The sequence below is a fragment of the Maylandia zebra genome, linkage group LG4 (assembly GCF_041146795.1).
Source record: "Maylandia zebra isolate NMK-2024a linkage group LG4, Mzebra_GT3a, whole genome shotgun sequence".
Lineage (NCBI taxonomy): Eukaryota > Metazoa > Chordata > Actinopteri > Cichliformes > Cichlidae > Maylandia > Maylandia zebra.
In genome coordinates, this window is record NC_135170.1 from 1010964 (window position 1) to 1037304 (window position 26341).

General features: G+C 41.0%; 1 protein-coding gene across 2 annotated transcripts in view; it reads left to right on the forward strand.

Annotated features, from left to right (window-relative positions):
• Nucleotides 1-1444: 1444 nt before the first annotated feature.
• jupb (junction plakoglobin b) overlaps nt 1445-26341 on the forward strand; it is a 113960-nt gene continuing 89063 nt past the window's right edge. For both annotated transcript variants that reach the window (XM_004575797.3, XM_004575798.3), the window contains exon 1: nt 1445-1710. The gene's annotated coding sequence lies outside the window, so the exon portion shown is untranslated. The remainder of the gene's footprint in view (nt 1711-26341) is intronic.

Genomic DNA, 26341 nt, shown 5'->3' on the forward strand with positions numbered 1-26341 from the left:
GATTATTTGCTCCTGCTTGGTGGAGAGGAGTGTGTTTGGTCACTAATCTCTTTTCGACGTACTTTTCAGTTTATTGACCAACGTTTGGGTTTTGGTTTTGTTTCTTTAAATGGTGATAGCAGCTTGTCCGTCTCTTTTAGTTGAGTTGTTAGTAGAAACTGTAATAAAACTCTTTAATTTAACCATTTTGCCTCTGTCTCCTTTTTCAGACCTGGACCCTTTCAGGGGAAAGTAACAGATACGACTGCTTCCATTTATTAGACACACATGTGTGACAGAAAACTTTCTCTCTCATTATTATTTTTGACTGTGGATTGTGAAACCAATTTAGACTATTCACACAGACTGGAATCAGAGGTAATCAAATACTATAAGGATAAATAAATAATATAGAAATATCTTATTCGAATGATAACTTTCGTATATATGAGAGAAAATGAGAAAGACAGCGACTGCTAGGTGAGCTCCATTAATGTTTCTGTAACTCATACACCCTGTATATACTGTGCTTATGTTGTTGTACTTCCTTCTATATTGTTGTCTGTACTTTTGTACCTTTGTGGTCTTGCTACCCAATTTCGCTGTGTAAGCAACTGCATACTGATAATAAAAGTTCTAAGCTAATTCATATCAGCAGAGAGAGAGAGAGCAGCACACTGCTATAAATTGATTAAAATATCTCTGCTTTCAAGGAGAAAATTAAACAGACGCAGATTTCAGCTCTGACTCCTTCTGCTTTTTCAACTTCCAACAGAAAATGTCATTTGCTGCATTTAAGCGACTTCATCCTCACTATAACCCCTGACTCACACACTGTGCCACCATAAAGAATACATGCATACTGTAAAAAAAACCCTAGAGCAACACATTCATTAATTAGAGGTGACCTAGTTCTTATCAATTTTCATTACACTTGAGATTTTTCCTTTTTTTTTATTCCTGCTAATGGTTCTGATACTAATATCTCAAAAACGACAAGAGTTTTGTAGCTTCAGTATGACCAAAACTCCAGACTCACAGCAGTATAACATAAAAACTGTGTGAAGATACAGCCTGATTTAGTATTGTTCATTACTCTGTTACATTTATGTCATTTCAGATTTTCAGATAAAAAGAAAAGAGTGAGGAAGAGACAGAGGAGGTGAAATTAAATGTAGGGACATAAATAGGACCAGAAAGACTGAAGTAAAATGAATGGCTGCTTGTGCCATGAGCCAGCTTTTAATTGCTTTAAAATCTAAATTGTGACCTTGGTTTAAAGCTAGCAACAGTGCACCAACCAAACCCAACCAAACCTTGTTTCCGAAGCAAAGGTTTTGTGAAGTTACGCGATGTGTTTTAATCATTCTGACAAAAGGGAAATTCAAAGGTATGTTTAGATAGTATGTGGAGGTGAGTCGCATCGCATAGCACTGCTGCTTTATGTGACTGGAAGGTGTGAAAACGACGCCATTCTTCGCTGGCGGAGTGAGACCTCTTCACTGACTCCTCTTCTATGACGCCGTAGCAGCCGAGCCTCTGCCGGTTCGCTCCCCTCGCTGTGCATAGCTGGCTGCGTGCTGCAAATCGCCTTCATCGGGAGACAAAGCGAGGCAGAGGTAACACAGGAGCGAAGCTACACCTGTCTGTGGATTTAAAGAGCGACGAAGAGGATTTGAAATTGTCAGTGCTGCGACAGGGATCCGCTCCACACCGCTGGTCAGATAAGAGGTAACCAGATCCGGCGAAGCCGTCTTATTACGCACCCTAAACAGATCAAAGGGCTATCATTTTACGCACAGGGGATATGGCACGTGACGTTAAATAAAACAAGAATGCTGACCTAATTGTTATCGACATGCATTATGGCGGTCAGAATAAACAGAATTTGTCTGGGATTTGGGGGGTTGTAGATCTCCCATGTTTCTGTGCTGACGACTGTTCATTGAAATCATGCAATCTCACATTAACTGATTTAGTGCGGGTTTCATATTTGCCTGCATTTTAAAATCGAATAGTATATGGATTTTGGGATGTGTGCCGTCTCCTAGACTATAATTAGCATTTATATTATTGCTATATGTGTGCATAAGTGTTTGAAAGCAATGCAGTTTGTTGGCTCAAGTCGATGTGGTGTGGCTTTCTATGTCGCTTAGTGTCTCGGTGCAGTCTCTCTGGATGACATTTCTCCCACTCTCTCTTTCCCCCACTCTTTCTCCCACATACATACAGACATACTTTCCTTCTGCCTTGTCTGCCCCCTTTGTTCAGTACAATGAGCTATGCTGATATTTTAGGTCTTTCAGGTACATTTTTACAGGGCAAATCCCACACTCTGCTACCATTCTCCCTGTCTTGGCTTGCATTTATGCTTCTATTTGTGGAGACACACATGGCTGGTGTGCTTCTGAAGTCTGTAGAAGAGTCTCAACAGATGTTGCAGGTGAGGCTGTGAAATGCACGTCCAGCAGCTAACACAGACAGATGCCATCGCCACCCGTGATGTTTAAACCTCTTTCCTGCATATTTACACTGCCCTCTTTTTTATTGACTCCATATTATTTGAAAAGCAGGTGTAGCAGCCAAGCGTCTGTGCGCTCAGTGTAGGTAACTTGATGGAGTTACCCCGCTCTTCATGCTCAACACTAATGTTATGGGTGTATAGCTGTGTGTGACATATGGAACACACATGCCTCACCTTGTAACAGACCCATATTTATAATATTGAAAGTTATTCATGTCTTTCTTTATTGTATTACATAATTCAGAAACAGTCCGAGTTTCTATCTCAGGCTTAGTCCAGTTCCAGTGGCACATCGATCCAGTTCATCTTATAGATTGGCAGCATAATCCAAGAAAGATGTTAAGATATTCTCAGTTATTTTGTCCCACTTATGCAGAAAATGAATCACTTCTGTACATATTTTTTTAAAATTCCCTCTGTGACAAATATATGAACATTTATGTATGCATTTGTATTTGGCCTAATCATTTGCCTCTTACTTTTTTGACCTAACAGAATTTTCTACAGATTAGAGGCAGATCCATATATTTGCCCAACAGTAACACAGTGCAGGATTTCTGTAGTTTTGTGTTCCACTCCCCAATTGGTCATGATTTGTTTAGCTGCACTATGTGCATGGCTGTGTGAATGATGTCCAGCAAACCATGGGGGGAAACAGTCTCTGTAAAACCCGGTGTTGTTAGGAGAGACAGCATTAACCTACTTTGGATGGTACAGCCCTCAGTACTAGAAATCCGGCTGAATATATTAAGCCCCCAAAATGTGACCATCCTATTTTGGACCCAGGCTGGTTTGATTTTGGTAAATTTATTCACAGCATTCTTCCTCTAACCTGATTTCCTGGTTAATGTGTGATGTCACACTGCATCATCATCTTCATCATCATCATCATCATCATGTGACTGGAAAGGACCAAAAAGCTGGCCTGAATCAGCTTTCTATCTGCACTAGTGTGGATTTCACCATTGTTTTCTTCCTGTCACGTGTCTATCATGTAGCTTTTTCTTTTACTGATTTTATTGACAGCTCTCTGTCCAGGTGAGATGTAAAAACAGTCTAGAAAAGCTCTTCAAACTTGATCATCAGTGGAGATCTGATTTAATTGATTGATTATTCCATATGACTGGTTTATATTCCTGTACTATTACAAAAATGCTCCATTGTTCTTTTTCTTCTTTTATCTGGAAATGTTCAGTCTCATCCTGGTCCAGATTACAATTTCCACAAGTTCAGTTCAGGCAAATGGAACAGAACGCAACAAGTAACCTCGCGGACGAAGATAATAATGACCAACATGTTTCATTGCAAGCAGTGAACATATATAGGAAGGCAGCAATCCCAGTATTGCCTTATATAAAACTGTAAATGAGATTTCCTCCGACTGGCCAGAGCAGGCCATCCTACCTGAGAGTATAACTCACAGTGGTGAGTGTGAAATTTTGAAAGTGATGAACCTCAGAGAAGCACGATATGCAATCAACCGTTCGAAGACATTGAGCAGAAGCATTCATATATGGAATATCTCCATAATCCAACCCTCCATACAGGATGGCAAGATCATTTAGCTTTATACTGCCACTCTACTACACAATTTAACAATGTGCTCCAGCTTCTTCTTATTTTTCGAGCTAAGAGACCCAAACCAGCAGATTAAAGAAAAAGTTAAGACAGACTCAATAAAACAAGAACAAACCATTTTCATAAAATGTTATTCACATTAAAATCACTTAGTTTCTGATACAAATACATACGCTGGTGAGTCTTTGCACATATGGTGTCTGTATTCAATTTAAATTTCAACTTTTCATCAGCAGTGGTGCCCAGATATTTGTATTTCTCTACCACCTCAATTTCTTGACCATGAATACAAACGGGGCAGGGATGAAAATCAGTGTTTATGAAAATCAACAACCATTCCCTTTGTTTTAAACACTTTAATGTCAAGAAAGGACTGTCCACACCATGCTACAACTGGGCCACGGTCGTGGTCTGCATCATGGAGCAGAGAGACGAAACAAGTCCCAGTCGGTACAAGGAGAAACAGTTTGGATAGACTCCACTGACCACACTGGAGCCAATATTCGACAGTAGGAAAGGAAATTGTCAGAAATGCTTACCATAGGAGTTTAAATCCATTTCAAAGGAGTGAGAGGATAACTCGTTTAGTCAGGGTGACTGTTTTGTTAGGGCTGCAGCTACCGATTATTTTAGTAATTGAGCAATCTATTTCATCAGATAAGAAATACTTTGGTCTTAGTAATGAGCATAAATATTCAAAAGAAAAAAAACACGCATCTTTCAGAATGAGCTGCTCATTGGTTTCCATTTTAAAAATGGGAATGATTTAAAGTTTAACTGAGGGCATCTCTCCAAAAAAACCCCTGACTAGATCCTTTGTGCGTACGTCCCATGTTGATTTTTTTTTAAAGAAAGTATTTTCTTAAATGCAAAAATATGCAAATAATCTTAAGTACAGACAAAGTCTAATAAGAAAGTTCTATATGCAATCTAAACCAAGGGATAATGTACCTTTACTCTTGTCTTCTTGAAAGGCTTTCTGAGGTTAATAGGAGGCAGGTTTTTGTGCTGCTGAAAACAGACTTTATGTTCTGTTTTCTTAAAGTCTGTTATGAAGAGATTGGATTTAAGACAGGCTCCCCAGATTCAAGATGCTGCGGTGGTGAAGATGAAGATGCTTCACCCAACTGACTTAGAAGATGAATGCAGTTCTAAGTCAGTTGGGTGAAGCCTGTTTCACGAATGACAGAAACACACAGAGATCAGCTTGAGACAAATTTCTAGTATCCTTGAGGCAGCTGTTGATGTTATTTGGTGTTATATAAATAAAAATTTAAAGCAAGCAAAATAGAAGCTCAAAGAAGGCAGAAGATGACTCGACTAGATTAGAAGAAAACTAGAAGAACCCCAACTTTCTTTGGTGACGAAGCTCTGTTGAGCTGAATTTTCCTTTGTTCTATTTATTATTATTTATTATATTTAATTACATGTGTGATTACTTTTAATAACTAGAAAGGGAAGTGAAAGGGTAAACTTTAACCCAAACCAAGTATTTTGGATTTAAACACCATTCCTACAAGACTGCTCAAAGAAGTCCTTCCATTAATTAATGTTTCAGTCTTAAATATATGCAACCTGTCTTTAATAATATCCCATGTACCACAGGCCTGAAAGGTGGGAGGAATTAAAACACTTTTACTTAAAACGCCTCTACTAATTGAAAAGCTGTTGGTTCAATCCCTGGCTGCTCCTGTCTGCATACCAAAGTAATTTTGGATAAGATGCTGCACCCTGAGTTGATTACATCACAGCGTGAATGTTAGAGAAAAAGCACTTAGACCTTAAAAAGGGTCTTGTATGAATGGCTATGTGGGTGGATGAAGGAGACATGTTATATAAAGCATAGAAATTAGAATAGAAAAGCACTATAAATAAACTGGTGGCTTCTTAACACACTCAAGCTAATATGGAGCTCTGTCCTTAGGACAGTTCTATTTACACTTGACATGTTTCCTTATACATTATACATATTGTTAGAAACCATAGCATACATTTGCATTAGTATGCAGGTAATACCCGACATGACACACACAGCTGGATGACCTCCAGTCACCTCCAGCCCTAACCCTAACCTCCTGATTCAGATAAAACTGCGGTTATTGCACTCATAAATACTCTGGATGGGATTACCTCTCCTCCAGTAACACTGTGGGGAATCCTGGAGTCATTCTTGGATATGTCCTTCAGTGTGCGTAATAAACAAATTATTATTCAGAACTGCTGTTATCAGGTTGTTGTAAGTTTGTTGAAAAGTAGTCAGTTGACCCAGAATGTTCCAACGAGAATACTGATGGGGATTTAAAAAGCTAGCATTAAATTAGGAGGGATAAGAAAACAGAATTCACTTGACTGCAAGCTGTAATTTATTGTAATAGTGATGGTAAATTTGATTCTTTTTACTGAATCGAGTGTTAATAAGTCACTCACCAAAGTGAATTGTTTTTTTTGAGTCATTTGAGTCACTGAGTTAGTCGACCAGAGAGTGCAAAAAATGTACATTTTCACTCAAACTTAATTTGTTTCTCTTTTCATGTAAATCCTACTGCTAAGATGAGTGATTGAAAAAGAAAACAACTATTTTATAGAGCAAAAAGAGCAAAAAAAAAATTTATAAAGGGAACATTTATATTATTTATTTTTATTTAATTTTATTAGTATTTTCCTCAAATGTGTTAAATATATATTTTCTCATCTAAATGTCCACTGAGCTGTGAGCCAGGGGGCGGTAATGCGCCTTAACATTGGTTGTCAACCAAGAAGAAGAAGCTGTGAGCCAGGAGGGAGGGGGTGAGTAACTTAAATGTGGTGTTAGCATGTTAGCAGAGCGATGCTATTGTGAACTGAGGAGCTGTTGTCTTGATGTGAGCTTCTACTCAGGGTTTTTTCTTCCATTTCAGAGCAGAAATGTTTTTGTTAAGAAACTGTTGTTTTTTCCCTCACAATTTTAATTATAAGCTAGATATATTTCTACTAATGAAATGAGTTTGCTAACAGCAACAGGGATGAGTCAGTGAGTCAGTTGGGCTTGTGAATCATGATTCACGAGTCAGTAAAGTGATTCGTTCATGATTCGCGCATCACTATACTGTAATATAATGGTGGGATTTTACACACTGTACCTTTTAAGTCATCCAGCAGACTGTTCAAATTACAAGGGGAAATTCCATTAATAAAATTATTTTTTTTCTATGTATTGCACGTGTGTAAAGTTGCAAAGTGAATGGACTGCTTAATCTTCAGTAGATTTTATTTATTTATTTATTTTTCACATTGGGTTCTTTAATTTTTCATTTCATTATCCACAGTTCCTGTTTAATGATGGAGGGCAGGTATTTTCATAGTGACAGCAGGTACCTGATTAAGAACATATTCCTATTAAGTTTAGCATAACTTAGCGGTTTACTTTTATCAATAACTAAAATAAACTTGTGACTCTGTGGGAGCCTGCACGATACACTACTTTTATCCAAATCAGTCATTTCTGTGTACTGTGTCCACTATTTGGTATTTACATCATTTACTTTTGAATTTCACATCGACAGCGGCTTGTATCTGTTTCTTGCATGCCTTCGTAACCTGTGTGTTTATGCCTCAAGTGGTTTTGTTGGTTTCCACCTTTAGCGTGGACTCATTTGGGCTTGTCTTGCTGTTATATGCACTAAGGAATATTCATAGTGTTGCTATATCGCTGATATATTGGCCAGAGGGGCCGATGGTGCGATATGGCAGCCTTGCTTCTGTCAGTCTGCCCCAAGGCAGCTGTGGCTGTAGCTGCCTCCACCAGTGTGTGAATGTGAGAGTGAATGAATAGTGGAATTGTAAAGCGCTTTGGGTGACTTGAAAAGCGCTATATAAATCCACTCCATTATTATTATTATTATTATTATTATTATTATATAATTTTTGATTACGTGGTGTCCAGTGTTGGGTAAGTTACTTTAAATTAGTAACTTAGTTACATTACTAGTTACTTCTATCAAAAGTAACTCCATTACTTCAAGTTACTCGTTACTTTCAGAGTAACTAGTTACAAGGGAATATGTCTGTGAAGGTTCTAGGGAAAGTAACTTTTGGTTTTACTCAGAATTCTGTTAATGTGTTGCTAACTGGATACCCAGCAACTGCCAGTCTTCTAGCTTGCTTACTTGCCACAAGTGCACTGTGCCACCTACCAATAGAAAAGAAAAAATAATGTGCACATTTCCACGAGAGAAATCCCACGCCAGGACCGTCGTTGTTCGCCGCCATGATTCTAGCCTACGTCATGTGCGCTTTTTGTTGTAAGATTCAGATAATTATTTTTTAAAAGCGAGACATTGTAAATGAGAATAAGAAAGAAAAGTATTTCTTTGTGCCCCCCTTTCCCTGTTAATGCCCTACCTGCCCCCTGGCAACACTTTGCTAGATCCGCACCTGCACAGTTACCAGCTGTCAGCTACTTAGAAAAGGATCCTGGTGTTATTTGTCTCTCAGAAACAGTTCATAACTTCAACTCATCCATGTCACCTAAAGGGTAAACCTGTTTCTCCATCACCTGTTCAGCTCTGATGGTTCAGTAAGGACATCTCCTGGTTTCATCTTCATGTTTCCCTCTCACCACATATCCAAACCATCATGACCAGCAGCTTTACAGCTGTGGCTCCAGCAAACATCAGCTGATACTAGAAATTAATATTAAATAAATTCTAACAACAGCTGATCAAGCTTAAACGTGCTGCTGTTGTTTAGTGCGACATCCGCTGGTTTCCTCTTTCTGGCACAAAGTGGACGATAAACAAACGAGAGAGACGATCAGCTGATCATTGATCAGTTTCATGATTGAAGTAGAAACAGGAAAAGGGAGGGGAGAGAATGAGAGAAGAAGAGGCAGCTGTGCAACATAAACACAGAATAACTCCAGCTTTGTGTCTTTTTCAGCTGAAGTCCGGGACAAACTGTTCCTTTTCACCTCAATAAGAAACGAGTAATATTTTCTCTGAATACGAGACGATTCCATTTTTTACAGGACTATTAATTAACCTTTTGAACAAAATAAAGTTCAACATTAGTAACATAGCACCACCCAGCTGTATAGAAACCCCGTCATGCTAGCTAGTACGCAGCACGAAAAAGTCATCACAACGAAAATAAACTCCACCTAAACTTGGTTCATATCTGACCCAGATAGACTGCAGGTCATAACTTCTTACCTGAAGTTCAGTTCACCTGACACTCGGACCAGCGCCCGCCTCGGGTCTCTCCTCCTGCCTCCCTTTTCCTTCATCCACCTGCTGGCCTCCACCACCTGCTAATGTTACTGAATCTGAGGAAGCTCCGCGACAGCCACCACACAAAGTAACGAGTAACGAGCCTATCTAAATCCCAGTAACGAGTAACGCGTTCCTGGTTTTGGCATAATAACTAGTTACCGTGCTCGTTACCACAATAATAATGTAGTTGCTGTAAAGCATTACTTAATAGTGCGTTAGTCCCAACACTGGTGGTGTCACATAAAAATTATACCGATATAACGAATGGTATGGCACTAGCTCTCATTGCATTATATCACCTCTGTCAGTGCGCCCCAGGGCAGCTGTGGCTACAATGTAGCTGCCATCACACCAGTGTGTGAGAGTGTGTGTGAATGGGTGAATGACTGAATGTAGTGTAAAGCGCTTTGGGGGCCTTAGGGACTGAGTAAAGCGCTATACAAATGCAGGCCAGGCCATTTAACTCTCATTGCATTATATGGTGACATTTTCTGTTGAATTCAAAACATAATTCTTGAATGTTCTCATATATTACACCTGTGCAGTCAACACACCTATGTTTCATATTTCTTTTCTCTTTTGTATTTGTCTGGGTCATCAGAGTCGGTGTAGATAATTCTGTCTAATATCGAGTTTTTGTTTTTTGTTAGAAGAATTAACCTGTTTATACTAAGGCAGTGTACAGTGTGGATATGGAAACTATTTTTATCTTGATTGCACAAAAGGACAAGAGTGTAATTTTGTTTAACTCTGTAGGAAACTGATACCTTTCTTGTTAATTTGATCATATTTGTAAGAATTTTATTGTCATTTTAATTTTGCTAGTTTTTATTTTATCTGTGTTGTTCAGCACTTTGGTCTGCCTGGTGTGTTTTTAAAGTGCTATACAAATAAACGATGATGATGATGATGATGCTAAAGTGCAACTGCATTATGCTGCTAACATAACTTTGCTCCTTGCAAGAAACTGCACAGATAGCATGCTAATGCTAAGCTTAAGAAATAGGATAATATCCTGCAAAGTTTAATCTGTTTAAAAATCTGGTCTGGTTTGTTTTCCCCCCCCCTTGGTGCGGTTCATGTGATGTCACCACAATAGTCATACTTGGGTGCCAACCCAAAAACAAACAAAAAAACAAACAAAAAAAAGCACCAAGGACCTCTAATGAGGTTCATTCATGGTGTGAATATGATTCAATCTCAATCCAACCCAGCTATCAGTTTTATGTTGCAAGTTTAAGCTAAACCCCTCCCATAGCCATGTATGCTTTCCATTCAGGGATGTGGCAAGGTACCATAGATGTGCAAATGTCAGAACAGGTTAGCAACTAGCCATGTAAAGTTACCATGAGTGTACGTTTTCCACGTTCTCCCATAGAACACAGCACCTTTTTACTGTATTTACTTTTTCCTGTCACAGACACATCTAGCCAATAAGCAGACTAATCATTTCTGCATGAAAAAGAATCCAAATCATGGAGAAAAGCTACAAGTTTATAAAATAATTAACAGTTTCAGACCAGAGTAAAACTATTGGTGTGAAAATGCACTTAAAGACCGTGAAGGCTCTGTCATGGTTTAGACTGGTGGCAGCAGATGGCCCCGCCCCTCCCTGAGCCTGGAGGTTTCTTCCTGTTAAAAGGGAGTTTTTCCTTCCCACTGTCGCCAAAGTGCTTGATCATAGGGGATCACATGATTGTTGGGTTTTTCTCTGTATGTATTATTGTAGGATCTAATGTACATTATAAAGCGCCTTGAGGCGACTGTTGTTGTGATTGGGCGCAATGCTCCCGCAAAGCACCGGCCCGCCTACCTGTGCCAAAAAAGGAAAAAACCCAAGAACGCCACATGTACGCACCAGCTCCTAATAGTCTGGCCTCTCCAGAGCCTGGAACTCAGTATTAAGCAGTGTGGGATCATCTTGACAGAGAAGAAATAAAAGGCAGAAATATCCACAGAAGAGCATAGAATGTCCTTCAGGAAGCCTGGAGAATAATTCCTGAAGATACTTAAAGAAATTACAGAACGCCACCTCAGAAAGTTCAGGCTGTGTTGAAGAATACAAGTGCCATAACAAATACTGACTTTCAATATTATTAGGAATGTACAAACTCTGATTTTGCCTACATACATGGGAAATACTGCATTTCCATGTATGCTTACACACTTTACACTTTAATAAAACATTGCACCTATTTTCTATTTCCCTCATAAAAACAAAGAAATGGATGGTTCGAGACTTTTGTACAAAACTCTTTACAAGACTAAACATATTTTTCCAAGCCATCTGAATTAGTTACCTCAGTTTGAACCTGTGCTGGTACCCGTCAGTCTTGTTCAACTTATAGCAGAAGCTTGTTTTTGAGAGTATGTGCCGTGGATGATAATTGGTGTTCATCAAGATTCCAAAATATTTTTTGCAGGACTTCAAACATGTATTTGAGCTCTGGTGGAAAGCTTAGGGCCAGACAGCAGACCATATGCCTCTGCAGTGCTAGCCATACCATTGAGGACCACCAGAGCTTGAACACTGATATCCAACTGGGCATTTTCTGGCTCCATCATGCCTTTAGCCTCAATGTCTGTATTCTGTGTGACTGAAAACTATTATATAAGCTACTTTTACAAGACGAAATACTTCATAAGAATAGAAACATTTCAACAAACATTTGAAGGCAAGATGAAGCTTACCTGAAGATGAATTCTCAAGAATTGAACAAATTACACATTTAACAAAATGTTAATTTGTATTTTAATATAGAACACAGTCTGAATATCTTGAGCAATATAATTAATATAAAAATTGCACTGCAATAACATCCATGTGTGCAGATGGTTGACCTAAAATTGGCTGATTTAACATGAAATGACTGAGATAACTCAAATGTATTAGACCACCACCCAGTGAAGGTGTATGTTGCAGCTGACCTAAATTAACAACAACATCATTTCTTTTTCTTTATTGGTTAATCCACCAGTACCACCACCAGTGTGCAAGCTCTTTAGTCAACATGATATTTTTAATGTTAAAATAGAATTATTGTTGTTATTCATAAAGTTTCAAATGTATTTTTTTTTAGTAAGATGCCAAATTGCAATTATTTACTTCCATCTGTGAACAGACTGTGGGATTGTGTGCCTATGAGACTGCACCTCGGGGCTCAGTTGAGTATTGGGGTCAGTTGAGAAGGCAACATCAAAGATTTGCAAAACACATAGGCTCACAAAAATATTAATGCATGCACACATACGCAGTATCTGTTTTGGTAAATTTGACCCCTCAAGCAGTAGTGATGGGAATTCCGGCTTTTTTTAGAGAACCGGCTCTTGTTTATATATAAATATATACGGTGGCCCCTAGAGACAAAGCACGTACAAACTCCAAAGCACGTACAATCACATTGCTAGCATTAACTGAACTTCCAAAACAGAGCTACCTAGATCACTTAAATTACAAAATTGAAAGCATGTGTGTATTGTTTGTGTATTTATACACCAACAGTAATATATATTCAAATGATTAAAAAAAATGTTCATTTACCTGTTACTACCACACACCAAATCTGGTTGTTGGTACTTCCTGGCTTGTGTAGACACTAGGTAACAAAAGCTCAACACTGCCCCCTAGCATCCTGGAGCACTTCCGTTGTGCCTTGGAATTTGTATGTGTTTTGTCTCTGGGGGCCACCATAAATATACTTTTATTTATTCTCTCCACATAAAATAGAATAAATAAATCATATAATACAAGAACCAACAATTTACAGTTCAACTTTTAAATATTAAAATTTTTAGCTTTTTCCTTTTAAACAAATTTAAAGTGAAACAACACAAAACACTGCAAACCACAACACAAATAAATTAAATTAAAATATGAAAACAAAAAGAAGATGCACATTCTCTGTCATATGGGCCTGCATGAATAAACTTTCTGAATCCCGTATCATCTGCAACTGAAAATAGTTGTGGATGATTACTATACCTTTCTAATGTGACGTTGTTGTCCCTGCTCTCTCTCTCTCTCCCTCCCGCTCTGTTCCTGTGCTACTGAGTGTAACTACCGCCCCTCCCCCCTCTGCCCAGCACAAAGCACAAGGCTCGCTGTGGAGTGAAGCGGAAAAAGGGTGAGAGAAAGGAAAAAAAAAAAAAACCCACCCGGCTCGCGTCGTTCACTTCAAAGATCCGGCTCTAAGAGCCATTTCGTTTGCGACCGACACATCACTACAAAGCAGCCTGTTGGGTATTAACACCTCGTGATTTCTGTAATTTTAATATATTTTCCATTTTATCATATTAATGTTGTTTAAAATATGACATCTGACAAATTTACGTGTGGTACAACGGTATGGTGGTTCCCATTGTTGCCTCACAGGAAGATGGTCCTGAGTTGAACTCTACCATCTGGTGTGGAGCTTGCATGATTTAGCCCTGCGACAGGCTGGCAACCTATCCAGGGTGTACCCCACCTCTCACCCTATAGTCGCTGGCTCAAGTCCCCTGAATTGAATAAGTGGAAGACAACGGTTGGATGAAACAAATTTATAATATTGTACAGGGAGTGCAGAATTATTAGGCAAGTTGTATTTTTGAGGAATAATTTTATTATTGAACAACAACCATGTTCTCAATGAACCCAAAAAACTCATTAATATCAAAGCTGAATGTTTGTGGAAGTAGTTTTTAGTTTGTTTTTAGTTTTAGCTATTTTAGGGGGATATCTGTGTGTGCAGGTGACTATTACTGTGCAGAATTATTAGGCAACTTAACAAAAAACAAATATATGCCCATTTCAATTATTTATTTTTACCAGTGACACCAATATAACATCTCCACATTCACAAATATACATTTCTGACATTCAAAAACAAAACAAAAACAAATCAGCGACCAATATAGCCACCTTTCTCTGCAAGGACACTCAAAAGCCTGCCATCCATGGATTCTGTCAGTGTTTTGATCTGTTCACCATCAACATTGCGTGCAGCAGCAACCACAGCCTCCCAGACACTGTTCAGAGAGGTGTACTGTTTTCCCTCCTTGTAAATCTCACATTTGATGATGGACCACAGGTTCTCAATGGGGTTCAGATCAGGTGAACAAGGAGGCCATGTCATTAGTTTTTCTTCTTTTATACCCTTTCTTGCAGCCACGCTGTGGAGGACTTGGACGCGTGTGATGGAGCATTGTCCTGCATGAAAATCATGTTTTTCTTGAAGGATGCAGACTTCTTCCTGTACCACTGCTTGAAGAAGGTGTCTTCCAGAAACTGGCAGTAGGACTGGGAGTTGAGCTTGACTCCATCCTCAACCCGAAAAGGCCCCACAAGCTCATCTTTGATGATACCAGCCCAAACCAGTACTCCACCTCCACCTTGCTGGCGTCTGAGTCGGGCTGGAGCTCTCTGCCCTTTACCAATCCAGCCACGGGCCCATCCATCTGGCCCATCAAGACTCACTCTCATTTCATCAGTCCATAAAACCTTAGAAAAACCAGTCTTGAGATATTTCTTGGCCCAGTCTTGACGTTTCAGCTTGTGTGTCTTGTTCAGTGGTGGTCGTCTTTCAGCCTTTCTTACCTTGGCCATGTCTCTGAGTATTGCACACCTTGTGCTTTTGGGCACTCCAGTGATGTTGCAGCTCTGAAATATGGCCAAACTGGTGGCAAGTGGCATCTTGGCAGCTGCACGCTTGACTTTTCTCAGTTCATGGGCAGTTATTTTGCGCCTTGGTTTTTCCACACGCTTCTTGCGACCCTGTTGACTATTTTGAATGAAACGCTTGATTGTTCGATGATCACGCTTCAGAAGCTTTGCAATTTTGAGACTGCTGCATCCCTCTGCAAGATATCTCACTATTTTTGACTTTTCTGAGCCTGTCAAGTCCTTCTTTTGACCCATTTTGCCAAAGGAAAGGACGTTGCCTAATAATTATGCACACCTGATATAGGGTGTTGATGTCATTAGACCACACCCCTTCTCATTACAGAGATGCACATCACCTAATATGCTTAATTGGTAGTAGGCTTTCGAGCCTATACAGCTTGGAGTAAGACAACATGCATGAAGAGGATGATGTGGACAAAATACTCATTTGCCTAATAATTCTGCACTCCCTGTATTATTATTATTGTTCTAGTAAATTTACCAGTGTATATAGATCTTTCTTTATTAAAATATTAAATTTTGTGCTTTAGTGTATTGTAAAACTAATATATTCGGTACCATATATTTAAAACTTTTTACCATGTACACAGTGTATATCATATAAATATATTTGCAATGTTCAGCAGGATTAAGGAATTAAAGGTCATTGTAAGATTAACTCAAAATGTTTCACATTTTTACCGAGTAAACAGCTGTGGGCCTCGCAAAACCCATCTGTGTGAAATACGTATGGATACCAAATTGTAATCCATAAAACATTTATGTAATCACAATTAAAGTAAATGATGTTTTCCTTGACAATTACTGGTTTTTGGCCTAACACCAAAACAAAGACCTGTACATCTAGAAACAACTAGGCAGGGTCCACCTCTTTACATGCTTTACGTGCAGAACAAGAAAATTAGCCTTGTTCTAGTTTTGTGGTGGAATATGTCATATATCATACACTTATATCCATGAGACACAGCCTATTCATTTATGTCTTCTGTAAGTGATATTTGTCTTTTGTCTCTGTCTTTTGACTTATTTCAGCTACCCTACTAAGTCATGATGTGCTCAATAGAGGACATCCTCGTCTGTCCACTGATTCTTATGTGTTTGCGTGCCCTCTTTTAGCTCCAAAGACAGGTGAATTTTCTGTGATTCTCTATTCATGGGACAATGTTATTCTATGTTAGGGGTCCCCAATCCCAGTCCACGAGGGCCGGTGTCCCTGCAGGTTTTAGATGTGTCCTTGATCCATCACAGCAGATTTAAATGGATAAATTACCTTCTCAATCATGTGATTCAGGTGTGTTGACCCAGGGTGAGATCTAAAACCTGCAGGGACACCGGCCCTCGTGGACTGGGATTGGGGACCCCTGTTCTATGTTTTAGTAAAGTTCTTCCTTTCTAGCTTTCACACTCCAATGCACCCACGGGAGTGTGACTAGGTTTGGGGTTCAGAATCTTGCCAGGGAGCAGCCAGGGATTGAACAACCAACCCTCTGACCTTCTGACCTACTCTGCCTGAAAGTCTTAGTAGAACTGTAATCCAGGAAAATGTTACGACTTAATACTGTTTTATCTGTTTCGCTGAGATCTGTCTGAAAGTTATTGTAGGCTAAATCATTCATCCTTGCAAGAAAATGAGGCTTAACTGCTGCTTTTCTCCATGCTGGAAATGAGAAATAAACTCACTCTCTTTTTATTTTGCTCTCTTTCTCTCACCAGCAGCAGAGCTTATGTTTGAATACACAGTATGAATTATGCAGGGTGACTGGCTCTAGCTTCAGGTTAGTTGTTGACAATTTCACAGGAATACAATGTGAAATCTCTAATAGCCAATCAGACTAGGGTGTGTCCCTACCTGGTGTCAGCTGTGCATAATTGATTAAAGATAAACACAGTAGGTAGGTTTTTCACTACTGTTGATAATGTCCAATGAGATTAAACTGTCCAGAACCAGAAATGTCTCAGACTATTCAGTCTGTTATGGGTGGAAAGTCTAGGAATTTCTACATTTGCATGAACCTCCCAGCTGTTTGTTTAATTCCTTCCACCTGTGCACTGCTCACTCTGTGCTCTGCTTTGCACTTGGCATCAAAATACCACACAGAAAAGCAAAGCAAGGTAGGTAAATACCAAACAGTTGGAGCACTGCTTGTTCTAACTGCCAGGAGAGTAGAACATGTATCTATGCTAAATTACTTATGTCACTCTTCAATACTCTGCTGCCTCATTTGGAAAACTCTCCAGCATCATAAGACCAGGCAGCATTAATCCATTCACATGCATCTATCTAATAATCTGACCTGATATCCAGGGCGGTAAAGACCAATCCATGCTGACAAGCTCACTGTGTCATGTTTAAAGGCACGTGAGCAGAGGGTTGACAGAGGATGAACCTGGGATTCTGCTGGCTGTCTAAGTTTTATGTCAGTTTCCCATCAAGAAAATGATGTCGAAGTCCTGCTGCTGCTTGTTGCTATGGCAAACCTCGGAAGATGCTGGTGGTCCTTTCTGTTTGGTGTAAGCAGATAAGAAAGAGGGAAGAAGGAAAGTGTGATTAAAATTTTGCATATTTGCATTTAGAATCCACTCTTCATGTTGCATGCTCTGTGAGCCTCAGTGTGTGTGTGTTTGTGTGTGAGGGAGAGAAACAACTACACCAGTCTGCATGATAATAACCTGTTAGTAGCAGACATTACCTTACACAGAAACAAACTGCATTATCTTTTCCTTCCATTCTAGTATGCATTTCTCTCTATCCCCATTTCCTCCCTCCCGGTCTTCTTTCTCTACTCCTTGTCGTTTTTCAGCCTGGCTCTTATCTTTTCTTTCTTGAAGCTTAGCCTTTTCATTTTTACAGTCAAGCGTGATACACACACGCGCACACACAGAGATGGGGAGAGAGAGACACAAATAGAAAGGGGGACTGTGCATGGCCAGTGGGTGGGCACAGATACATCAAATAAAGACTAGGCCAGTCTGACAGGATAGCATGTGCACACACAAGCACACAGTAAACAATGTGTATATTCAAGAGGAACTGTGTGTGTGTGTGTGTGTGTGTGTGTGTGTGTGTGTGTGTGTGTGTGTGTGTGTGTGTGTGTGTGCGCGCAGCTTATCAGGGTTTGTAAAAGAAGTCATGGTGACAGAAAAGGAGCACAAAAAAGAAGAGGGAAATAAATTAGACTGAAGAGGAGAGGAGAGCTAAAAATGAAAAGGGACAGGAAGAAAGGAGAGAGCAGCAGAAAGGAGAGAGGTAGCCAGCAGGCAGGATAGTGTGGTGCATGTGTGTGTGCAATGGGAGTGTTAGGATGTGAAGTCATGTGTAAAGAAGTAATCATGACAAAGCCTGGCAGTGCTTAAGCTCAGCAGTGACCACATCCATCACATGGCTATAATGTTGGTGAATGTTTTTTTCAGTTGGTTAATAAGTGTGCTCCTCATTGAAAAAAATCAAACATCATACCTGCAACAGTTTATGTATTGCTTACATGATCACAATAAACAAACAAACAAACAAACAAACAAAGTTCATTTAGCAAAGAAAAGAAGAAAAAATGCTCTGCAAAATAAAGATAATACATTTCAATATTGCTTCACCTGTTCTGCAACAGTGATCATTGAGGCTGAGGTGAACAGGTGGGGCCAGAAAGGAATAGGACAATCACCAGTTACTGGTATTTATCTTATAGCCTCGAGCTATATAAATATATACCGTATTTTCACGACCATAAGGCGCACTTAAAAGTCTTAGATTTTCTTCAAATAGTGCGGCGCGCCCTATAGCGCAGTGCGCCCTGTGTGTTGTAAGGAGGACGTAGTAGAGAACACCATGAGAACGTTAAAGGGTGAAGTGTGGGCGTTGATCGTATATACCAGGACAATCGCACATACCTGTATAAAAGAACAGGTATGTGCATTATGCAAGACATCGTTGTTTTAACAACCCTGAAAATGGCAAAGAGACACGCTTATGAAGCACAGTTTAAACTGAAGGCCATCAGCTACGCGGAGGAACATGGAAATCGAGCAGCGGCGAGAGAATTTAAGATTAACGAATCGATGGTTCGCAAATGGAGGAAGCTGGAAAACAAGCTCCGGCAGGTCAAGAAAACGCAGCTGAGTTTCCGCGGACATAAGGCGAGGTGGCCCGAGTTGGAGGAAAGACTTGAGCGGTGGATCATCGAGCAAAGAACGAGCTGGAGAAGCGTTTCGACGGTCACCATTCGGCTAAAAGCAGTTTCACTAGCTGAAGAGATGAACATTGAACATTTCCAAGGAGGTCCGTCTTGGTAGCGCAGCAACTTCCAGCGGATTATAAGGAAAAGCTGGCCATCTTCCGCTCCTACTACAGCAAACACATCGGCGACAAAAACATCCAGCCCAGCCACATCACAAACATGGACGAGGTCCCGCTCACTTTTGACATCCCGGTGAGTCACACTGTGGAGAAGCAGGGGACCAGCACGGTAGCGATACGCACAACGGGGTATGAAAAGTCTTCTTTTACTGTTGTGCTTGGCTGCCATGCTAATGGACAGAAACTGCCGCCTATGGTGATTTTTAAGAGAAAGACTTTGCCTAAAGAGAAGTTTCCAGCAGAAATCATCATTAAGGCAAATGAAAAGGGCTGGATGGATGAGGAAATGATGAAAGAGTGGCTGAGGGAGGTGTATGTAAGGAGACCAGGTGGTTTTTTCCACGCAGTTTCACTAAGAGTGGAAGGCAGCGCCGGGCGAGTTACGCCACAATTTGCCAATGGATTGTAGATGCTTGGGCTAACATGTCTGCGGGCACTGTTGTTTGAGCTTTCGCAAAAGCCGGCATCATTTCCGAGGAGCCGCACGGCACGGAAAGTGACTCTGACGGTGAAGACAGTGAACCTGGCATGTTTGATGGAGATTTAGCGCAGCTGTTCAATTCAGACACAGAGGATGAGGACTTCGATGGGTTTGATTGATGATAAAAGTGTGAGTACCAAACTTTGTTTTGCTCCTGCTTTATTTTTAAATATGCACACTTGTATGCTTGTGTGTTGTTGATGATGACGATTACCGGTAATAGAAATGTGAGTAAGGTACTGAACTCAGGTTTGCTCCTGCTTTATTTTTAAATACGCATATGGTACTTGTATGCGCCCTATGATCCAGTGCGCCTTATGTGTGTGTTAAATACAGTAATGGCACACATAACTGAGACTGCGCCTTTTAGTACAGTGCGCCTTATGGTCGTGAAAATACGGTACATATATAGCTCGAGGCTATAAGACCACACCAACCCATGCACTGCCTAATTGACTAAAGACAGGCATTGTGTGACTCAATGCCTCACACATGGATTCTGGAATGCCTAAAACTGTTCAAGACCAACAGGACCCTAAAGGCCTTCAATTCAGTGGGAAAGGGGAAGACAACACTAAAGGCCAATTTCAAGGCAATTGCACAAATCACCGTCAAGTGCGGGATTTGCCATGATGATGCTCTGTCCCCACTGCTGTTCAGCATAGGCCTGAACCCCCTCAACCTGATCATTAACAAGACTGGATACCAGCTATGGAAAAGAGCAAATGTCAGGCACCTCCTCTACATGGACATCACGTTGTATGTAAAGAGTCAACAAGACATTGATTCACTGATCCATATCACTAGAAAAATAAATGTTGTCACTTAAATGTTCTCTGTGCTGCTCTGCGTCCTGCATTTGAGTCCAAGCTAGTTTTCCCGCTGTCCCTGGTTCCGGCCCGATTTGCTCCCTGGTGCACCCTTGCCAACGAGCCGGTTATATAACATCTAAGTCAGAGTGTGCCGCGATGGAAAAGTACATTAAGGAGTCACTAGCAGCTGGTATCATACGTCCGTCGTCATCTCCTGTGTGAGCTGTTTTTTTTCTTTGTAGACAAGAAGGATGGCTCTTGCCGGCGGTTCATTGATTTCAGAGGCTTAAATTACATTACTACCAAGAACAAGTATCCCTTGCCACTCATTAGCTCCGCTTTTGAATCACTACAGGGTGCTACAATATTCACTAAGTTAGATCTCCGCAACGCTTGTCACTTAGTGCGAATCCGTCAGGGAGACGAGTGGAAGACAGCTTTCAACACCCCCCTTGGTCATTTCGAGCATCTTCTCATGCCTTTTGGTTTGGCAAACACACCAGCCGTGTTACAAGCCCTAATAAACAACGTTCTGCAGGATTTCCTCGACCGGTTTGTATTTGTCTATCTAGATGACATTGTCATTATTTCTAAGACTCTGGAAGAGCATTGTTCACATGTCCGAGCTGTCCTTCAATGCCTCATGGAGAACAAACTAACGGCTACAGTGAAAGCGGTCACAGACTGGCCTGTACCCTCCACTCAGAAACGACTCGAGAGTAGGGCTGCTCAATTAATCGAATTTTAATCACGATTACGATCTGGGCTTTCAACGATCATTAAAAATGACTGAGCCGATTATTAGCCCCTCCCTCATTTATCCGCGACACCTTAAAGGCCGGTCCGTGAAAATATTGTCGGGCATAAACCGTCCGTGGCGCAAAAAAGGTTGGGGACCGCTGATTAAGAGGACCCGAGGGAAGCTCGGAAAGCTAAGCAGAAGTTATTTGGAGAGGAGAGTGACTGCTGTTGGTTGAAAAGAGAGGTAAAAAAACTTCAGTGGTGTTGCACACTATTTTATATTATTTTTTTTAAAGTCATTGTTAACCCTTTAAAGCCGGTCAGAGCAGCACGTTCCGTTTTGCGTAACTATTTTTAAATCCCTGTAGAACCTGAACCGTGTAAGCTAGCGCAATAATTTGTTTTGCATATGAAACCGGAGGAGTTGTACTTACATCTGATGCCATCAGCTTGTCCTCGGTCACGGTTTCGTTCCACATATAGCTTTGCAAAAATTGCATAAAAAGCGCTTGCAGGAACAAAAACACAATATTCCAGAAACACGCTTTGCCGATCCGATCAGCTGTTCGTAACACTTCCCACAGTGAAATGATGCACCTGCTGTTTTCTTTGCAAATTTGCATCATAGGATTGTTTTTTGTTTTTCCTGCAGTATATAAAAATTGCTGTATCTCCGAAATAAAACTATGAAGACACTCAAAATAAATTTCCTCTGGTGGGAAACTATTTTTTGCAACTTTATTGTATTTAAAGTTTTGAGGGATAAACCTCTTAAACTTCTCCAAGTAGAAATATATGTAAACAAAACAAAAGCGATTTTCAATTTTTTTTGTAGTTTATTGCACTTTTTTGCAATTTATGTAATTACTATGGACTTAATGCAGACATATTATTAAAATATGGGCTATAACAGTTGTATTGATGTATAGCAACTTGAAATGCTCCCACAAATGGCACTACAGCATGTAAAAAAAATTATATATATATATATATATATATATATATATATATATATATTTAAGCTCTGGTGGACTTGGTTCTATAGTAGGTCTTAAAGGGTTAAATAAAGGGTGCTTCTCCAACAGCATCACCATCAACACAGGAGCACCTCAGGGATGTGTCCTCTCGCCACTGCTCTACTCCCTCTACACTTCAGACTGTGTGGCCACCCATGGCTCCAACACCATTGTGAAGTTTGCTGACGACACAGTGGTGTTGGGTGCCATCTCCAACAACGATGAGGCGGCCTACATGGATGAAGTGAAGAATCTGGCATCGTGGTGCCAGGACAACCACCTCCAGCTGAACGTCAGCAAGACCAAGGAGCTGGTGGTGGACTTCAGAAGGGGTCAGCACAGAGACTACAAGCCCATCATCATCAATGGAGCTCCAGTGGAGAGGGTGCAGTCCTTCAAGTATCTTGGTGTCCACATCTCCTCAGACCTGACATGGGCTGCCCACATTCTGGTCCAGACCAAAAAGGCTAGGCAGCGCCTGTATCACCTACGACAACTGAGGAAGTTCAGGGTCTCTCCAAAGATCCTCAGGATTTTCTATACAGGCGCTGTGGAGAGCATCCTCACACAGAACATGACATCGTGGTTTGGGAACAGCTGTGTGAAGGACCAAAAAGCTCTCCAGAGAGTGATCCGTACAGCAGAACGCTGCTGCAGGATTGCTCTCCCCCCGCTTCAGGACACCTACACCAGGAGATGCCGGACTAGAGCAGATACTGAAGGACCCGTCCCATCTTGGCAACAAACTGTTCCAACTTCTGCAATCTGGTAGAAGGTTCCGCATCTTCCGGGCAAGGACAGAGAGACTCAAGAGGAGCTTCTATCCCCAAGCCATCCGTGCCCTAAACACACACACCCGCCCTCTCACATCATCTATAATTGACTGAGTCAGGACTCTTCCAGACACTAAACCAAGGAACAATGTACATTTCAATTCCTTTAATTTTAAATATGTTTATATTGTCTATCCTGTAAAATAGTCAGATATCTATTCATATTAATGTACAGAATTCACCTGCTTGCTGCTACTACTGCACATTCACCCAGTGTATATACTATATGTCTGTATATATATATATATATATATATATATATATATATATATATATATATATATATATATATATATATATATATATATAATGTTCTTCCTCTACACCCCCCCCCCCAATTTTTGCACATGTCGAGGAGCGTGTCAGGCTACATTTCACTGTGTGTTATACTTGTATAACTATGCATGTGACAAATAAAGAACCTTGAACCTTGAAATATCGTCAAATAATCGTGATCTCAATTTCAGTGAAAATAATCATGATTATCATTTTTGCCATAATCGAGCAGCCCTACTCGAGAGGTTTTTGGGATTCGCCAATTTCCAACGCCGATTCATAAGAAACTAGTCAGGTAGCAGCTCCACTTACACACCTCACTTCCACTAAACTTCCATTCATCTGGTCCAATGAAGCAGATAGCACGTTCACTAGACTGAAACATCTATTTGCAACAGCGCCCATCCTCATTCTGCCTGACCCAGACTTTTATTGTCGAGATGGATGCTTCTGTTGTGGGGTTGGGGCAGTACTGTCCCTCTTGTAAGCATACCGGTCGGGCACCTTTTTTTGCATCGGCTTTTGCCAGCGGAAATGAATTATGATGTAGGGACCGGGAACTGCTTGCCCTTAAGTTTGCATTGGAGGAGTGGCGATCATTTGAAGGGCGCTGAGAAACCGTTCCTAGTGTGGACGTACCACAAGAACTTAATGTACAGTACTTATGCAGTGCTAAGAGACTGAATGCATGCCAAGCTTGATGGTCACTGTTTTTCCCCCCTTTTTAACTTTTCTATTTCTTATTGCCCAGGCTCCAGAAATGTAAAACCGGATGCCCTTTCTTGGCAGTTTGACTCTGAAACAGCACAATCAGAATCTTCCCCCATACTTCCAGCCAGCTGCAAGGTTGGAGCTGTCACTGTCACGCCATTAACCAGGCTCTCCAGACAGAACTGGGGCTGCCCGACTGGCGTTTTGTTCCTGCAGCCGCTCGCTCCAAGATGCTGGAGTGGGTGCATGCTTCTAAGTTCGTGTGCCACCCAGCAGAGATAGGATGGTTTACTCTAATTAAAAGACATTTTTGATGGGACATGCTAGATAAGGACATTAGGGAGTATGTGGCTGCGTGCTCAGTATGTGCCAGGAATAAATCACATAATGAACATCCTGCAGGGCTGCTGCAGCCCATGTTCCCTCTAATTTTTCATGTGTCTGAGCAAACACACAAACTCCCTGAGCATCCCTTGGACCACTGTGAGCAACAGTAGACGTGTGCACTGTGGTCACGCCAGCATCTAATCCATCCAAGTCACATGGTATCAAATTACAGCATTTACATTTATTTGTTTACTTTTAATTAACTGCTTTAGCCCACTTACAATGAAAATTTAAATAAGTCTTGTTCATGACCTGTGCAGTATGTTAAGTCTATTGGAAGTAAAAATAACTTGGAACGCCAATTTTGAAAACACAACTTTCTCATTGCCTCATTGTTCTGACACACACAACAAAACTATTGACTACACTACACACTAACTACACACTAACTACACAAGATTTATGCTAAATGTCACAAATCTCTCACATCTCAATCTCCGCCGTCACTCCTAAAACTTCCCCCTTCCTAAACAACTAAATGCCATGTTGCCATATCATTTTTTGATTGGTCGACATGGTACATTTTTCCACCAATAGGAAAGGGTGGGGTTTTCTTTGGTTTTGTTTTTGCTCACAGGCTTTCGAGCGTTTTCCTTATAAAACGCCGTTTTTACCGTTTCTTCCTGCAGTAAATATAAACAACGACAGTATTCAGGAAGAAAACCAAACACGCCGCTTTGCTAGCTAAAACACCGGTGTCGGCACATTAGAGGGAACATTGGCCACGCTTCATCACCCTTGTCCCACATTGCCCTGGATTTTGTAACAGGACTCCCGGTTTCGGCAGGAAAGACTACCATACTCACAGTCATAGATCGGTTTTCTAAGGCAGCACACTTTATAGCTTTAGAGAAACTGCCCACAGCAGCAGAAACGTCTAGGCTACTAATTGAACATGTTTTCAGGCTTCATGGCATTCCAGTAGAAATAGTTTCAGACAGAGGTCCACAATTCTTGTCCCAAGTCTGGAGATCTTTTTACACCGCTTTAGGGGCCAAGCCTTGCCTGAGCTCTGGGTACCACCTGCAGACTAATGGCCAGACAGGATGTTTGAATTGGGAGCTCAAGGCCACACTCCACTGCATAACCTGTCAACTTTGGCCACTTATCTACCATGGGTGGAATATGCACACAACACGTTAACAACATCCGCTACCAGGTTGTCACCATTTGAAGCCTCATTGGGATATCAACCACCACTGTTTCCTGAGCAGGAGGCTGATCTCGCTGTCCCCAGCAGTGCTGCTGTCGGGTCTGGACTCGTAAATGGGAGGCACTATTATGTACAGTAGCCCATCAACGTCGCTATGCCAACTGGCGACGGTCACCAGCACCAACATACTCACCAGGACAGAAGGTGTGGCTGACTGCTAAGGACATCCCTCTCAGAGCGTCCTCCTGGAAAAATGTCGCCTCAATTCATTGGTCCCTATACAGTGGATAGCCCCACAGCTGTCAAGCTCTGTTTACCTCCAGCCTTACAGATTCACCCTGTTTTTCATGTCTCCCAGGTGAAACCGGTACTGTCTAGCCTCCTTTGCCCGCCTCCTGACCCCCCGCCTCCCACCTTGCTCATTGACAGACACCCAGCCTTCACCGTCTGGCGTATCCTGGATGTGCGGTGGCGGGGTAGAGGGCAGCAGTTTTTGGTGGACTGGGAGGGTTACAGGCCGGAGGAATGTTCTTGGGTACCTCGATCGTTGATACTTGACCCTGTGATGATCTCTGACTTTTTCAGGTA